Source organism: Ranitomeya variabilis, chromosome 1 (assembly GCF_051348905.1).
Source record: "Ranitomeya variabilis isolate aRanVar5 chromosome 1, aRanVar5.hap1, whole genome shotgun sequence".
Classification (NCBI taxonomy): Eukaryota; Metazoa; Chordata; class Amphibia; order Anura; family Dendrobatidae; genus Ranitomeya; species Ranitomeya variabilis.
In genome coordinates, this window is record NC_135232.1 from 72,358,705 (window position 1) to 72,375,692 (window position 16,988).

The window sequence follows — 16,988 nt, forward strand, 5'->3', positions numbered from 1 at the left end:
TTTTGAAAAAACAGAGGAACCAACTCGGAAGAAGAAGGCAACTTAGGCAGGGGAACCAAATGGACCATCTTAGAGAAACGGTCACACACCACCCAGATGACAGACATCTTCTGAGAAACAGGAAGATCCGAAATAAAATCCATCGAGATGTGCGTCCAGGGCCTCTTCGGGATAGGCAAGGGCAACAACAATCCACTAGCCCGAGAACAACAAGGCTTGGCCCGAGCACAAACGTCACAAGACTGCACAAAGCCTCGCACATCTCGAGACAGGGAAGGCCACCAGAAGGACCTTGCCACCAAATCCCTGGTACCAAAGATTCCAGGATGACCTGTCAACGCAGAAGAATGAACCTCAGAAATGACTTTACTGGTCCAATCATCAGGAACAAACAGTCTACCAGGTGGGCAACGATCAGGTCTATCCGCCTGAAACTCCTGCAAGGCCCGCCGCAGGTCTGGAGAAACGGCAGACAATATCACTCCATCCTTAAGGATACCTGTAGGTTCAGAGTTACCAGGGGAGTCAGGCTCAAAACTCCTAGAAAGGGCATCCGCCTTAACATTCTTAGAACCCGGCAGGTAGGACACCACAAAATTAAACCGAGAGAAAAACAACGACCAGCGCGCCTGTCTAGGATTCAGGTGTCTGGCGGACTCAAGATAAATTAGATTTTTGTGGTCAGTCAATACCACCACCTGATGTCTAGCCCCCTCAAGCCAATGACGCCACTCCTCAAAAGCCCACTTCATGGCCAAAAGCTCCCGATTCCCAACATCATAATTCCGCTCGGCGGGCGAAAATTTACGCGAGAAAAAGGCACAAGGTCTCATCACGGAACAATCGGAACTTCTCTGCGACAAAACTGCCCCAGCTCCGATTTCAGAAGCGTCGACCTCAACCTGAAAAGGAAGAGCAACATCAGGCTGACGCAACACAGGGGCGGAAGAAAAGCGGCGCTTAAGCTCCCGAAAGGCCTCCACAGCAGCAGGGGACCAATCAGCAACATCAGCACCCTTCTTAGTCAAATCAGTCAATGGTTTAACAACATCAGAAAAACCAGCAATAAATCGACGATAAAAGTTAGCAAAGCCCAAAAATTTCTGAAGACTCTTAAGAGAAGAGGGTTGCGTCCAATCACAAATAGCCTGAACCTTGACAGGATACATCTCGATGGAAGAGGGGGAAAAAATATATCCCAAAAAGGAAATCTTTTGAACCCCAAAAACGCACTTAGAACCCTTCACACACAAGGAATTAGACCGCAAAACCTGAAAAACCCTCCTGACCTGCTGGACATGAGAGTCCCAGTCATCCGAAAAAATCAAAATATCATCCAGATACACAATCATAAATTTATCCAAATAATCACGGAAAATGTCATGCATAAAGGACTGAAAGACTGAAGGGGCATTTGAAAGACCAAAAGGCATCACCAAATACTCAAAGTGGCCCTCGGGCGTATTAAATGCGGTCTTCCACTCATCCCCCTGCTTAATTCGCACCAAATTATACGCCCCACGGAGATCTATCTTAGAGAACCACTTGGCCCCCTTTATGCGAGCAAACAAATCAGTCAGCAGTGGCAACGGATATTGATATTTAACCGTGATTTTATTCAAAAGCCGATAATCAATACACGGTCTCAAAGAGCCATCTTTCTTAGCCACAAAGAAAAAACCGGCTCCTAAGGGAGATGACGAAGGACGAATATGTCCCTTTTCCAAGGACTCCTTTATATATTCTCGCATAGCAGCATGTTCAGGCACAGACAGATTAAATAAACGACCCTTAGGGTATTTACTACCCGGAATTAAATCTATGGCACAATCGCACTCCCGGTGCGGAGGTAATGAACCAAGCTTAGGTTCTTCAAAAACGTCACGATATTCAGTCAAGAATTCAGGAATCTCAGAGGGAATAGATGATGAAATGGAAACCACAGGTACGTCCCCATGCGTCCCCTTACATCCCCAGCTTAACACAGACATAGCTTTCCAGTCAAGGACTGGGTTATGAGATTGCAGCCATGGCAATCCAAGCACCAACACATCATGTAGGTTATACAGCACAAGAAAGCGAATAATCTCCTGATGATCCGGATTAATCCGCATAGTTACTTGTGTCCAGTATTGTGGTTTATTACTAGCCAATGGGGTGGAGTCAATCCCCTTCAGGGGTATAGGAGTTTCAAGAGGCTCCAAATCATACCCACAGCGTTTGGCAAAGGACCAATCCATAAGACTCAAAGCGGCGCCAGAGTCGACATAGGCATCCGCGGTAATAGATGATAAAGAACAAATCAGGGTCACAGATAGAATAAACTTAGACTGTAAAGTGCCAATTGAAACAGACTTATCAAGCTTCTTAGTACGCTTAGAGCATGCTGATATAACATGAGTTGAATCACCGCAATAGAAGCACAACCCATTTTTTCGTCTTAAATTCTGCCGTTCACTTCTGGACAGAATTCTATCACATTGCATATTCTGTGGCGTCTTCTCAGTAGACACCGCCAAATGGTGCACAGGTTTGCGCTCCCGCAGACGCCTATCGATCTGGATAGCCATTGTCATGGACTCATTCAGACCCGCAGGCACAGGGAACCCCACCATAACATCCTTAATGGCATCAGAGAGACCCTCTCTGAAATTCGCCGCCAGGGCGCACTCATTCCACTGAGTAAGCACAGCCCATTTACGGAATTTCTGGGAGTATATTTCAGCTTCGTCTTGCCCCTGAGATAGGGACATCAAGGCCTTTTCCGCCTGAAGCTCTAACTGAGGTTCCTCATAAAGCAACCCCAAGGCCAGAAAAAACGCATCCACATTGAGCAACGCAGGATCCCCTGGAGCCAATGCAAAAGCCCAATCCTGAGGGTCGCCCCGGAGCAAGGAAATCACAATCCTGACCTGCTGAGCAGGATCTCCAGCAGAGCGAGATTTCAGGGACAAAAACAACTTACAATTATTTTTGAAATTTTGAAAGCAAGATCTATTCCCCGAGAAAAATTCAGGCAAAGGAATTCTAGGTTCAGATATAGGAACATGAACAACAAAATCTTGTAAATTTTGAACTTTCGTGGTGAGATTATTCAAACCTGCAGCTAAACTCTGAATATCCATTTTAAACAGGTGAACACAGAGCCATTCCAGGATTAGAAGGAGAGAGAGAGAGAGAAAGGCTGCAATATAGGCAGACTTGCAAGAGATTCAATTACAAGCACACTCAGAACTGAAGGGAAGGGAAAAAAAAAAAAAAAATCTTCAGCAGACTTCTCTTTTCTCTCCTTTCTCTGTCAATTAATTTAACCCTTTTTGGCCGGTCAAACTGTTATGGTTCTCAATGGCAAGAGAACATAGCCCAGCAAACATAAGTACTAGCTCTTGGAAGGATGGAAACTAAACTGACCATGAACTAAACCTGCCGCACAACTAACAGTAGCCGGGTAGCGTTGCCTACGTTTTTATCCCTAGACGCCCAGCGCCGGCCGGAGGACTAACTAATCCTGGCAGAGGAAAATATAGTCCTGGCTCACCTCTAGAGAAATTTCCCCGATAGGCAGACAGAGGCCCCCACATATATTGGCGGTGATTTTAGATGAAATGACAAACGTAGTATGAAAATAGGTTTAGCAAAATTGAGGTCCGCTTACTAGATAGCAGGAAGACAGAAAGGGCACTTTCATGGTCAGCTGAAAACCCTATCAAAATACCATCCTGAAATTACTTTAAGACTCTAGTATTAACTCATAACATCAGAGTGGCAATTTCAGATCACAAGAGCTTTCCAGACACAGAAACGAAACTACAGCTGTGAACTGGAACAAAATGCAAAAACAAACGAGGACTAAAGTCCAACTTAGCTGGGAGTTGTCTAGCAGCAGGAACATGCACAGAAAGGCTTCTGATTACAATGTTGACCGGCATGGAAGTGACAGAGGAGCAAGGTTAAATAGCGACTCCCACATCCTGATGGAAACAGGTGAACAGAGGGGATGATGCACACCAGTTCAATTCCACCAGTGGCCACCGGGGGAGCCCAAAATCCAATTTCACAACAGTATAAGTACTGTTCATCTAGTTACGAGGCGTAGCAACGGTATAGGACATAAAATAAGGACAATAGGTTTAGTCTGTAGGATTGGATATAGTTAATGTATAGAACTTGCCCAGTGGATGGGGAGTAGGGTTAGTAAAAAGTGGACACTTCTTAGTAGTGGCTGAGAAAGGGAAGTACAAGGCTAAGATCAAAAAAAGAGGGCTGCTAGGGCCAGCATGTACCACTCATTCAAAGCAGTAGGAAGCCATACTGGGATCTCAAGCGGATGCACCTGTCATGTTCAGAGCCCAAGGGCTGGCACAGGGGTTGTCGGACACATCATGTACACTGGCATATAGTGAAAGATGGACAGACTCCGTGTAGATGGAAGGTTGAGGATCCCAGGTGGACTGCTGAAGTGAACAGGACATTTCAGAGGCTGATGGAGTCAGTTGGCTTGGAGATAGTCCAGGACTAATGAGTGCTAGGGCTGAAGATGTGTCATACTAAGGAAGTAAGAAATACGGTGTTCTGCTCTATCCCACATGTTACAACCTGATGAACTTGAACTGACTAGTAAACTTTTGCTTGTTGCAATGAACTTGGTGTCCCCTGAATTGTGTAGGGCGGCTCCTGAAGATGGAGGCCTGGACAGCGGAGACCTGTGGCCTACAAGTGATTGTGATGCACCCCACACCTGACAGGACACCATGACTGGAACACTGTTTTCCTGTAAAGTGCCAGAGCAAAACCAGACCACAGCTCAGTCATGTCTACCACTCTGGGCAACTTTACAGAAGCATTAAGAATTGTAAGGAATTGTTATTTAAGAGGGTAATGTACCTATTATATTGCACGAATATATCTAGAAGTGGGACACAGATACCCTATGAAGGGAGAGTAGGAGAGTGCTGGATATGCTCACCTGGTGAAGTTGTGAAAGACACAACTCCTATGTAGGCCTGAAGATAAACAGCTGCTGCCCCATGGCTGGTGGATCGATCCTCCAAGAGATACTGGGTCCAGTTGGATGAACATGTAGGTGGGCGGCGCTGCTTGAGTAAATTGATTCTTCAACAATGATGATGAGAATAAGGTTTTTTACTCGCAGTGAATCTCAATTTCATACTTGCATCTTTATCAAGTGAAACAACCAAATGTAAATGTGTAGCAAATATTTAACATTTTAATGCAGACTCAAAGATTTCTAGAAACTCTCTTTAACCTGCCATTGTCAGGTCCTTTTCAGTGTCCCAAATTTATTTCCATATTATTATTGACTCTAATCTATGACTTCTTTATGGGTCTGATTGGCTCATTGATACTGTCATGTACTGCCAATATTCACGCAGCAGGGCAGGACGCTGGCTCAGTGGTTAGCACAGTTGCTGGTACTAGCGCTGGGAGCTGGCAGGCGCGTGACTGCAAGTATCTATACATAAGTTCACGTGTGGTCTAGAAGGGCAAGTTGAGCAAGACTGGATACGTCTAGGTGAAAAGTGGCTGGGTATATGCAAATTGTATTATTTGCGGTCACATGACCACCATCTCCTGGCACCAGTGAATCCTGACAGTACGCATTGTGCACACTGTGAGGATTCACAAGACTGCAGTCACATAGAGCTCCAACTCTGCAGTATGCAGTCAGACCTGAGCCCCAAGACCGGACAACCCCTTTAAGGAAAAATAGAAAAATGCAACAACATAGTGAAAATTGGAAGCTCTTAGAATACAAATACTCCCACAATGTGGACAAATGTATTAATGTAGTCCACATTTTTAATTCATTGCCACAAGTCAGGCCCCTCGTCGTGCAGTCTGCCTTTACAAAACATTGTCAAAGAATGGGTGATTTTCACTGAAACCAGCTCGGTCCTGCAATACGATGCCACCGTTGTAAAAAGTCACATGACATTTTTTCCTCCTAAAAATTTCACCATCATATGTGATGTTTGTGGAGGTGTTTAGGAACCAGAGCAGCTCAGCCACAATGTGGAGATCGGGTAATGTTACAGATTGTAGTCCTCAAGTGCTGAGTACACAGTGTAGAGGACTCATCAACGCTCCGCTAACTCCATAACTTCAGAGTCCAAACCTCCTGTGGCACAAAAACTTGCCCCATGAGCTTCATGAAATGGGTTTCCAAAACTGAGCAACTGCTTGCAAGCCGTACATCACAAAGCACAATGGCCAACGTCAAGTGGAATGGTGTAAAGCCGCCATCACTGAACTCTGAAGCAGTGGAAGAGTGTTATGTGGAGTGAATAATCTTGCTTCTCTATTTGGTAGACTGATAGATGAGTCTGGGTTTGGCAAATGCCAGGAGAACATTATTTGCTAGACTTCATCTGCCAGCTGTAAAATTGGGGGAGTTTGGTGTGGAAGAAGATGACTGACATAGAGCCCTGACCTAGGACACCTTTGAGATGAACTGGAACAGATATTGCATGCTCGCCATATATCCAACGTTTATGTCTGACCTCACAGAAATTCCTACATATATACTGCAATATATACTGCAAAAACTTATAGTAAGACTTCCCAAATTCTATGATTTAGAATATCAGGTCATAAAACCCCCCCTTCTAGATGTAATGTGTAGATATCTGAATATTTTTATCCATATAGGATGGGAAAGCATGATTCCAAGACAAATATTCTAATATTCTTTAAAGGGGTTGTCCTTGATTTTTTTTTAAAGGCTAGTGATTCGCTGCAGTGGTGCCGTAAACAGTGGTCATATCATCATCATTGCTAGGGCTGAAACTGAAATAGCTGTTGCAAAAAAAACAATTTTTATAAAGCATTAAGCTTAAGATTAATAGGGGTGCCCAAACTTTTTCATATAACTGTATATAAGTTGACCCATATATAACTAGAGAGGACTGGCTTTGGACTGTAAGACACATTTGTACGACATAATATGTTTTGCTTTGTGTCTTGATGCTAAATGATCACCCTCCACCTACCTAAGCCATGCTGTAGAATGGGATGTCAAGCGGGAAGATATCTGTGCCCCCCTTCCACTACCACCACTGACCTTGCAGCAGACTATTATTGCCTGTGCCTCTGAAATAATGATTTGTTCAGACTAAACACAAAAGTTCAATAAATGCTCGAGACATTCCATGCACAATCCTAAATAAAGAACTATAAAACAATAAATTGCTCTCGGGTCATGTAAGGTAGCTCATTATCCTTGTTCCTGTAAAACATCATAACAAATGAGTGGCTTGTAATTGTAATGTTGTTAATGTTATTTTGTGCAAGAAGTTAAAAATTAAATAAAAATAATAGATTTAACTTGTAGCCAAGAGTAATATACTTCTAATGAAACACATTATTATTTCTTATAATAATGACTTAGTCCAGGTGTCGCTCTCCGATGCTGAGGAATCCCTGCACTGCCCGAAGTTACAGGGTTCAGTGTGTTCCGTGCTATTAGTATCTGGTGTAAACCTCTTCGGTAGAGACGCATATGAATACCTGTCACGTATATATTTCCAAAAGTTTTATAGGATTTTGCATTTAATAGGGTATTTCAGCATGTACAACTTAATTAGTTATATTAATTGCTAGATTTGTGGGAATCCCACTGTTAGGACCCCCCATGAATTTGCAAAATGGGACACCTGTGCCCTGTGTTCTCTCCGGTCTGCAAGGAGTTCCATTCTAGTCCATGACACTGTAAATACCCAAATATTGCTGAAGCACTAAACTCCGCTAACCATCTTGGTCAGTTTTATAGACTTAAAGGGAACCTGTCTCCAGGTTATCCCAATATAAAGTACGACCATCATCTTTAATGACTATTTCCCAGTAGTTTAGCAATTAAGTATATAAGTCCTCGACCCCTTCTGCATAGACAAAAAAATGCTTTTTATAATCCCTTTATACGGCGCAGTCCGGTCCAAGGGGCATCGCTGGTCTTGTTTCAGTTCCTCCTCTATATCTGCAATCGTCCTTCTCCCCTGCTTTATAACATCCTACGTCATCCACACAGCACCGCCATTCACATGCTTGCTTCGCTCGGCCCTACTGGAGTCAAAGTAAAGTATGGAAATACTTATGCACCAGAAGAGGCCAGAGAGCGCCGATGATTCGGAAATAAAGCTGGTGGAAGTGCATTACAATACTCACAATGGCAGTGCTAAGTAGCCTGGCCTGGCGGCCTCCATTTGTTCCAGGTTTTCCTCTTCTGGAACCTTGGCAGCAATCAATCCAAGGGACACAGGATTGGTAAAAACAATCAAACTTTTACTTGACAACTGGCAGTCTTTACAGACAGGAAGGTAGGATAAGGCCTAATGGGTTGTCGTCTTTCCCATAGGTACCGGACACAACTTCAGCTCTGGTTTTCAGTATGGGTAGAGCATCCCTCTTGCTAACTTCTTTAGCACTAGGAATTCTTCTCCACCACTAGCCGTGCACCTGGATTGCATAATCCCCCACCACTTAGGCCATGTGCACACGTTCAGGATTGTTAGCGTTTTTTTCGCGTTTTTTCGCTATAAAAACGTGATAAAAACGCGAAAAAAAACGCTTACATAAGCCTCCTATTATTTACAGGGTATTCCGCATTTTTTGTGCAAATGTTGCGATTTTTTCCGCGAAAAAATCGCATAGCGGAAAAAAAAGCAACATGTTCATTAAAAATGCGGAATTGCAGGGATTCCGCACACCTAGGGGTCCATTGATCTGCTTACTTCCCGCACGGGGCTGTGCACACCATGCGGGAAGTAAGCAGATTATATGCGGTTGGTACCCAGGGTGGAGGAGAGGAGACTCTCCTCCACGCACTGGGCACCATATAAGTGGTCAAAAAATAAGAAATAAAATAATAAACAGTCCTATACTCACCCTCGATGTATTCCCGCCTCCTCGCACGCTGCCGTTCGGTTCCTGTAGCTGGTGTGCGCTGAAGGACCTCGCCGAATGACGTCACTGTCCTGTGATTGGTCGTGAGCGGTCATGTGACCGCTCACGTGACCGTGACGTCACGGGAGGTCCTGTGCGCACAGACCAGCTAGAAGAGGAGCCGGACGGCCGCTGAGGAGATGTCTGGGTGAGTATAAGCATTTTTTTTATTTTTTTTATTATTTTTAAACATTCTATCTTTTACTATAGATGCTGCATAAGCTGCATCTATAGTAAAAAGTTGGTCACACTTGTCAAACGCTATGTTTGACAAGTGTGACCAACCTGTCAGTCAGTTTTCCAAGCGATGCTACAGATCGCTTGGAAAACTTTAGCATTCTGCAAGCTAATTACGCTTGCAGAATGCTAAAAAAAGCGAAAAAAACGGAAAAAAAACGCAAAAAAAAAATGCGGATTTCTTGCAGAAAATTTCCGGTTTTCTTCAGGAATTTTCTGCAAGAAATCCGCAACGTGTGCACATACCCTTAGAGTTTAAGTTAACCTTTACCTGTAGCTTCATAGGTTTAGTGCACCCAAGGGCCCCAACGACCATCTCAAGTTTCCCAGGATGGTAGATGAATTCTCATGGAAAGGTTATTTTTGGCAATTGACTGCCCCTAGTATTAGGCCCACGTTTTCCCTAGCGGCCTATTGCCTGCGACTGCTGCTGTCACAAATGTGAGGGGTTGGGTCAGCAGAAGCAGAGAAAGGAAGTTGCTGCTTCCCTCCAGTTCTGCCTGGATCCTGGACATGTGCAGATGTTTCAGACAGATGGGGCACTGCCAGACCCCCATATGGGAAAGGTCTGTTGCCCCGGAATCATGAAGGCCACGGACTAAAGACGACTTCCATATAGACTCTCTGGACTATAGAGGGGCCTCCGCTGAAGGGGTCTCAGTCGCCCATAAACCAGTGGGTTGGACAACTGGGATTATCGGTTGCTGCAGCCGTAGTGGGTGCAACTGCAACTCATGTCAGGAAAAGAACTGGAAATCCAGTCTTTGGGATTGTCGTTGATGTCCATTCTTCACTACTTATTAAAAAAAAGTTATGTTTTTTCCCTGTTGGAACATAACCACACCTCTGGACTTTTAATCACCTGTTCTGCTGTGACAAGAGGAGAGAAGGTAACTTCATTTGGGGGAACAGCCTAAGCCATCCCATATCACATGTACAAGGGGCCTGGGTGTATACAGACTGTGTTTAGTGGGTGAGCTTGGTCTGGACTACCACCCCGATTGCCCTTGTTACAGTAACACAGAGACATCTTTATTGCTTTTCCAGCCCTCTCCGCACATTCTAACAACTGTACACAAAGCATATAGGGCTATTAACAGTGCCCCAGATAGTAATAATGCTCTTCTTTGACCTAAATAGTAATAGTACCCTCCTATTTGCTATACACAATCACAGTGCTCTGCACGGTTATAATGGTTAGTCTGTACTTCCTGGTAGTAATAATGCTCCCCATGCCTTCTAACAGCTACAGAGTAGCATAATAATAGCCCCTTGTGCTGCCTTATAATAATTCCTTGTGCCACCTTTAATAATAGTCCCCCTTGACCCCTTATAAATAATTGGGCCATACTGCCTTACAAATATCAGCAGGAAGAGTATAACCCAGTAAGTAAAACATAACCTTTACTAGAAAATCATTAAAAATAAGAACAATAATGAACAAACAAATAAGTGCTCACGCCGAAAACTGTGCTCAAGATAAAAAACTGGCTTGATCTCACCAATTACGGACAGGGGATCTCCAGAATGATAAGTCGGATGATCCCAGGGAGGGTCCACACAATAGAGTAATGAAGGGGACAGGAACCTGCTACCCTGTCGTGCCCCAGTATCAGACTCCTGTCCTCACAAGGACAGGCCCAAGTATGCTCTACTTTGGACACCCCCCACCATATGTATATGACGCCTCCCTACGCGTTTCTTCACCGATAGCGGAGATTCATCAGGGGAGATATTTAGGCCATTCAAGCCTGGACAACAGGTTCAAAGTCCATAAATAAAGTCCACTCAAGCATCCAGGAATACGCAGTGGCTGTATAGCATCCTGGAGATAAATGGTGTGGCACTCCACCCTGGTTAGTGAGTCAGCCCAGAGTGGTGTACATATCCCTCTTTTATATACATATACTCTTTGTAGTGTACCTCCTCCACCATACAAAGCTCCCTCCCCCATCCGGTTCCACCGCTTACCGAGTACTTAGTGTGCACCCCTGTACATCTGTCCGCCGTCCCGCCATGTGTTTGATGGTCGCCGGCATCCTTACACTGCGTGTAACGCAACCGGAAGTGCCGACGCCATATTGGGCGCCTCACTTCCGGTGCGCGATTACCGCTATGCGCCTCAGCCTGGAACGCAAGCGGCTGAGGCATACTGATATCCGACTCCTCCCCGTGCACATCGCGCAGGGGGAGTCGCTCAAGACTTCCCTGATACATCAAAGCCGATATATAGTTGCTTATGTGCTTCAATAAGGAACGCCGATATTACGCCTAGTCCAGGACAACCAAATATGTGCATTTAAACTGGCAGGATGACTCAAAAACCGCAAATGTATCCATATCCCTATGTCGAGTGGACCTCAAAACAGAAAAAGAGTACGCCCCATATCGTTAAATATGTCAAGTGGACAGTGTAAAGCCATATTCTGTTACTGGGGCTGGAAGTGTCCAGACCAAGACTTGGATCATACGTGCGTTTATTGTTATAAAGAGAAGTGTCCCAATATAACTAGCATCCGTGATACTGTGCCCTCTGCAGCAGCCAGTATATTATAAGAATATTCCTCAACATAGGAAACTATGTGAACGTAAGGGGGGGGCTTACCCCATATATCAACCGGAATGGCACATGGGGGCACATTTGAAAATGGGGGGGGGGGGGGGGGGCGCCCTACCAGGTGGAGAGGTAAAAGGGATGTTTGGTTACTGCTTTCATGTGCCACATGCGTGTGGGCTTAGTTTGTTCACAATTTAGATAATAGTTCATCCAATCTCTAGAACCTAATAAAATTTACAGGTAGGATCCTGATCTGATAAATCAGAGATTTGATCACAAAAAACAGCCCTCTATAGGTTAAGGGCTCTGTGCATAAATATGCAACCATGCAAATGTTTTGTTTATTATAGCTAGTTTATCGGGCCGGAGGTTACGGACTACCATCAGATAGGAAGCAAAAAGAAAATATAATAGTAAAGAAAAAACCTCATAGTAAAGAAAAAGCCAGACAGCAGAGGACCATTGAAGGGAGAGAGGGAGATCCAGGATAGAACTACAGTATCATGATGTGCAGGGAGAAAGCCCTATTCGCCATATACTGAATCACATTCTGGGTAGGGCAAGGAATTATAAAAAGCAACCAAAATTCAATTGTTCATTGAGTCCATGCCATGGAGGCTTGAAGGAATCTCCCTTGAACCAGGCACCCTGTTGGCAAGTATAGACGTTGAGGCACTGTACTCATCGATCCCACATGAGTGTGGGATACGAGGGGTACAGCACTTTTTGAGGACAAGAGGTCAACAATTTGGCCTCCATACCCAATTCGTGATGACACTTTTGGAGTTTGTGTTGAATAACAACTATTTCTGCTTTGATGGGAGGACCCTCCACCAGCTCAGGGGCACGGCCATGGGCAGTCCATGTGCGCCAAGCTATGCCAACTTGTTCCTGGGCTGGTGGGAGGATAACATCGTTTTTTCAGAAGCCAATGAAATCTATACCGTCTATATCGACCTTTGGGTTCGTTATATAGACGACGTATTTATACTATGGAGGGGTCCTAGAGATGTCTTCCATAAATTTGTGTCATCATTAAATGTGAATGACATAGGTCTCAGGTTCACCTTTGAAATAGAGGAAAAGACTCTACCTTTTCTTGATATCATGATCTCAAAAAATGGCAATAATGATGGCCTCACAACTACAATCTTCAGAAAACCCACATCCACGAATTCTGTTTTAAGATGGGATAGTCATCACCCATATTCATTGAAAAAAGGCATTCCTAAAGGCCAGTACCTTCGCCTGAGAAGGAATTGTTCCAATGATGCGGATTTTAAAATCAAGGCAATGGATTTGAGATCTAGGTTTTTGGATAGGGGGTACCCTGACCGGGTGTTGAGGGAGGCCTACCATCATGCTAGGTCCCAGGTCAGAAATAGCCTGCTGGTACCACATGAAAAGGAGATGGACAGCCATAAGGTCATTAGAATGATCTGTGCTTTTGACAATGGCGCCTCGTCGGTGAGGACGATACTCGAAAAATACTGGGGGATCCTCAGCATGGATGAGGACCTCAGGGAGGTTGTAGGCATACGTCCTCAGATAACATACAGAAAATGCAAGACGTTGGGGGACCGCTTAGTGCATAGTCATCTCACTACACCTAAAAAAACAACATGGCTACCACAGAGACCGAAAGGCTGCTATAAGTGTGGTGGATGTGTGGCCTGTGAGTCAATACAGGTTGGTAAGGATTTCCACGATGCCCATACTCAAAGAACATATACCATCAAGGAGTTCATCAATTGCAAATCAAAAGGGGTGGTATATAGAGCAGCATGTATTTGCGGTATGACATATATTGGCAAAACTGTCAGAGAACTCAGAAGACGAGTGGGAGAACACTTGGGGGATATCCGCAATGAGAGGGACACCCCAATTGCAAGACATGTAGTAATGAACCATGGGGGTGATGTGAGTGTTATGAGTTTCATGGGGATTGACAAGGTGTCTCCATCTCCTAGAGGAGGTAATTTTGACAAAGCCCTATTACAAAGGGAAACGAGATGGATTTTCAGGTTGGACACCTGCCATCCCCATGGACTCAATGAACAATTGAATTTTGGTTGCTTTTTATAATTCCTTGCCCTACCCAGAATGTGATTCAGTATATGGCGAATAGGGCTTTCTCCCTGCACATCATGATACTGTAGTTCTATCCTGGATCTCCCTCTCTCCCTTCAATGGTCCTCTGCTGTCTGGCTTTTTCTTTACTATGAGGTTTTTTCTTTACTATTATATTTTCTTTTTGCTTCCTATCTGATGGTAGTCCGTAACCTCCGGCCCGATAAACTAGCTATAATAAACAAAACATTTGCATGGTTGCATATTTATGCACAGAGCCCTTAACCTATAGAGGGCTGTTTTTTGTGATCAAATCTCTGATTTATCAGATCAGGATCCTACCTGTAAATTTTATTAGGTTCTAGAGATTGGATGAACTATTATCTAAATTGTGAACAAACTAAGCCCACACGCATGTGGCACATGAAAGCAGTAACCAAACATCCCTTTTACCTCTCCACCTGGTAGGGCGCCCCCCCCCCCCCCCCCCCATTTTCAAATGTGCCCCCATGTGCCATTCCGGTTGATATATGGGGTAAGCCCCCCCCTTACGTTCACATAGTTTCCTATGTTGAGGAATATTCTTATAATATACTGGCTGCTGCAGAGGGCACAGTATCACGGATGCTAGTTATATTGGGACACTTCTCTTTATAACAATAAACGCACGTATGATCCAAGTCTTGGTCTGGACACTTCCAGCCCCAGTAACAGAATATGGCTTTACACTGTCCACTTGACATATTTAACGATATGGGGCGTACTCTTTTTCTGTTTTGAGGTCCACTCGACATAGGGATATGGATACATTTGCGGTTTTTGAGTCATCCTGCCAGTTTAAATGCACATATTTGGTTGTCCTGGACTAGGCGTAATATCGGCGTTCCTTATTGAAGCACATAAGCAACTATATATCGGCTTTGATGTATCAGGGAAGTCTTGAGCGACTCCCCCTGCGCGATGTGCACGGGGAGGAGTCGGATATCAGTATGCCTCAGCCGCTTGCGTTCCAGGCTGAGGCGCATAGCGGTAATCGCGCACCGGAAGTGAGGCGCCCAATATGGCGTCGGCACTTCCGGTTGCGTTACACGCAGTGTAAGGATGCCGGCGACCATCAAACACATGGCGGGACGGCGGACAGATGTACAGGGGTGCACACTAAGTACTCGGTAAGCGGTGGAACCGGATGGGGGAGGGAGCTTTGTATGGTGGAGGAGGTACACTACAAAGAGTATATGTATATAAAAGAGGGATATGTACACCACTCTGGGCTGACTCACTAACCAGGGTGGAGTGCCACACCATTTATCTCCAGGATGCTATACAGCCACTGCGTATTCCTGGATGCTTGAGTGGACTTTATTTATGGACTTTGAACCTGTTGTCCAGGCTTGAATGGCCTAAATATCTCCCCTGATGAATCTCCGCTATCGGTGAAGAAACGCGTAGGGAGGCGTCATATACATATGGTGGGGGGTGTCCAAAGTAGAGCATACTTGGGCCTGTCCTTGTGAGGACAGGAGTCTGATACTGGGGCACGACAGGGTAGCAGGTTCCTGTCCCCTTCATTACTCTATTGTGTGGACCCTCCCTGGGATCATCCGACTTATCATTCTGGAGATCCCCTGTCCGTAATTGGTGAGATCAAGCCAGTTTTTTATCTTGAGCACAGTTTTCGGCGTGAGCACTTATTTGTTTGTTCATTATTGTTCTTATTTTTAATGATTTTCTAGTAAAGGTTATGTTTTACTTACTGGGTTATACTCTTCCTGCTGATATTTGTTAACATATCCCCAAGAGTTGGCATACGACTTGGTTTTCCAAGTCATAGCTTATTTCACTAGTGTATGGTTTTGGTATGGCTGGTTTTTTGGCAGCGGGGCCGGACACTAACTTATGGCTAACTGAAGCGAGAGACATTTTTTCTGAAAAGACATTTGCCCAAAAAAAGTACACACCAACATATGGCACGGTTTTCAAGGATCTAACCAGAATCTATAAGGAACAAATAGTTTCCTGGTGGGAATTACAGAGCTTAGAAAACTATCTAGCTAACAGTATTGTACCTAGGGGTTTGCGAATCACCCTGTTACCAGCGGTGCGGTGTAGAACACCACAGCTTATGAGCTTGTGGGAGAAGGAAGCCACCTCTAGTTCCTTGAAACTAATGCAAATTTTGGTTAGTGAAGAAAAGATCAATCTTGAAAGACTCAATATAAAACTCAAAGAACAAATAGAGATCACCAAAAAGTTTAGTTCAGAAAGTGACTTTATTACTAAGGAGAGCCAGCTGCAGAGTACTATTGAAAAATTTCAGTATAACCTCAAAGAGAGGAAACATAAACAATATTTGAGAGACCTCCAAGATTTTAAAGACAACAAAATCTATCAGGTGGTGGGAGATCGAAGAGAGAGGGAGAGAGAGACTGATTTTTCCTCTACTGAGACCGATATATCTGACACAGAAGGCAGAGCGGGTCCCTTTAGAGGCCGACAACGAGGCAAAAATAGAGGTTATCAAAGGGGAGGAAGATACCATTCGTCCACCTCAAGGCCTGGTTTTTTAGACCGGCCCTACCAACTAAGGAGTTACAACAGTTAGAACAAGGTATAGCCCCACAAGTTGTAAATATATCTAAAAGGCATCTCAATTCTATCGAGATGTCAGTTCTCTCAAAGGGTCTCTCCTTTATACCAACTACAGACTTCGCGGTATTTGATATGGTGAAGGACATACACTTATTTGTCAGAAAATTGAGGTGGCACAAATTGTTCCAACAAAGAGACAAAAAAACCGCGGCGGACCTAGGGATCCCTGTGGACATGATGCATGATGTTCAGTTATTGGCTAATCTAGACACTATACCCCAAACAGAAAGAGGCTTGGGTCCATTCACACAATTGAAGAACCCGAGCAAGAAAATGGCTCCTGTAGGGGGGGATGTTTCAGCTATAGATGTATTCCTAAATTTGGTTACTAAGGAGGTGAAACAACTCACGGGGACATGGTCTAGACATAATCTTAACAAGGCACAGATTGCAGCACTCCACAATTTGGAAACAGATAAAACTATCATTCTGAAGCCCTCCGATAAAGGGGGCAATGTGGTTGTAATGGATATAGAGGGATATAAAGATATGTGCCTTGCTTTGCTTAATGATCCAA